The sequence below is a fragment of the Coccinella septempunctata genome, chromosome 4, assembly GCF_907165205.1.
Source record: "Coccinella septempunctata chromosome 4, icCocSept1.1, whole genome shotgun sequence".
NCBI classification, from domain to species: Eukaryota; Metazoa; Arthropoda; class Insecta; order Coleoptera; family Coccinellidae; genus Coccinella; species Coccinella septempunctata.
The window spans coordinates 26,325,986-26,328,500 of record NC_058192.1 but is presented as its reverse complement, the minus strand read 5'-3'; positions in this window follow the sequence as shown (position 1 = coordinate 26,328,500).

Here is a 2,515-nt window from a genome sequence, read left to right as displayed (position 1 = left end):
TGAAAATGTTTGAAAATTTCATTCACCGACTGAGCAGTTCCATGAACGTTGAAATCGATATTCTCCAGGAAGCTATAAAACTCATTGAAAGCTCTTCCAGTACGCGGTCGGAAAACCCGAACCGACCTATCTCTAAACTCACCAGGGATCCTCATCGTTAACCTCTGTGCTCTATGATCAGGGAAACTCACTTCATGGACCTTAGCACGACAATCTGAACAGCCAAAATTCAAAATACGAATAGAAATTGACGGCATTTTCTCTGAAGTCATCCTTGTCGTGACATAATTGGACTGGCAAGTTTTCAAATTGTCACCCTGTATTTTGTATTCAAGGAGTAAGCTACAGGAGTCCAATTTGTGCGAAGACGTATATGCGAGGTTCCGATGTGCCTAGATACGTCACAAAATGAATCATTTTACTCATGATTGCAGCATCCGTACTAGCGAAAGCTGTGAATCATATAAGTGGGAAATGAATAATCTAAGTAAGTTGAACAAAACATTTTTTGTAGGGCAATCACATAAAATTGTGAAATTCCTCATTATCACCGATCATTGAAATTTCCAATAGCACGATAAGTATTGGAATAATTCTTCTATGTGTCCGCCAGAAATAATCCCTATACCTTTCAAGTTAATCTATTATCTATAGGATTTTCAAGTAAAATCCGTTCCGCATAAATCAGTCTTCAATAATTCGCTAATACAATACAACCACCTAATTCACTAACTAACTGATGATATATATATTTAAATTAAGGATTTTAAGAGCTTTTTAATGATGCCATTTTATATAGGGTGTCCGATTTAAAGAAAAAGAAAAATGTGCCAACACTGCTGGTAAGCTCTCAGAAATGATCTGTTTATAAAAAGAGATATTCCTAATTTTTTTTTGCAAAAACTGCAATTCGATGGCTGGAAACGAGGCTGGAATGATGATTGATGACCTACTCAAAGTATGTCGAATATTGGACCATTTTGCTGAAAATTATTAATAAATCCGAAACGGGCAATCTGAGACCCATAAAACTATATAATTATATATCATATGATTTCGTCCTCTTAAGCTCTATTCAAATGTCTAATGAAATATAGGGTGTTCCATTTAAAAAAAGGTAAGTTTGTATTGCCACTGTGTACACAAAGTAAGTCGTATTGTATTACTGAATTATTGATCTCAAACAAATTTTACTTGAAATTATTTTCGGTAGCTTCTGTAGTTTCGCATATAAGGTATAGTATTTTTTGGCGGACACCCTGAACATCATTGAAATGAATGTATAGGCAAAAATTGAACACTTCTCACTCCTTCATCTCTGAACACTCTGATCCAAAATTTCTGTGAAAACCTAGAATATAGGCTCCATCCCAAACTTACATCAAAATCAGATTAATATTTATTTAGAATTACATGAAAACATTATCTGTTGTATTTGTAATATTTCATAATCGCTGGTGGGAAATGCCAAGGCTAGGGGTGTTTTCCATACCACCACGGATTGAGTAAGTAATATGCTGACGGCGTCTTGTCATTCATTTCATTCCATTTGTTGATGATCCAAATGCAATAATTGTCAGTTCACTTGGTCCATACGAGTATTAAAATCAAGCATGTGCTTTGCTGAGTGGTGGTGACGATGCTGCCACCCAAGCTGCCTTCTGGAAATACAAACCATCAGTCAAAATTGGTAAGAGGAAGAGCAGCTAAGTGTAAGGAAACTGGAATTCTTTAGGCCGAATCAATACCACATGTAGAGAAATCAAATACATCAATTATTGTGGGTATAGCTGTAAAAAAAGTTTCTATTAGAATTTGTAGAAAATTTTTGAAATTTTACGTAAACAACTTCGGTTGCTTTATATTACGATGAAAAAACCTATAAAAACTAATAGCAATATTGCCTACGAGCTTTGTACAGGGTATGTAACTCGGGTGGTTTGCGAGTAATGTGACCCATAGCTCCACTATCAGCTTAAGAGTCATGTGGGTGACAACAAGCGGTCTTTGCGAGTCAATGACGAGCTACACCACTCTTATAGACCAACCGAAGAGCACGAACACGAGTAGTGTTGACCAGGCTATACGCTTGTTTTAGATACTCGCAGAATACGGACGAATACGCCAGAATAAAACCTGAGCGATTTGTTCGGAACGTTACTTAAGGGAATACTCCGTCTGACGAAAATTATGAATTTTTTATGATATATCTTTGAAACGTCACATTTTGAAATAACCATTTCAACCGTTTCCCGAAAAAATTATTTTAAGCACTTAAAAATGAAAAATAAAAATGGGTATACATTTAAAGCGTTTCATTTCGATTGCACAAGTTGGCAACATCGACTGAAATATGCCTTGATAATAAAGGACAGCAAATACATTATCTTGATGAGATAGACAAAGATGGCTGTCTATGAAGTCTGCGACGAACGAGGGAGGTCGTAAAATTTTATGGGATTTTTTATGGCCGGTTGCAGTTGAAGCTCGCCAGTAAGTACCCGCCTGTAAATCA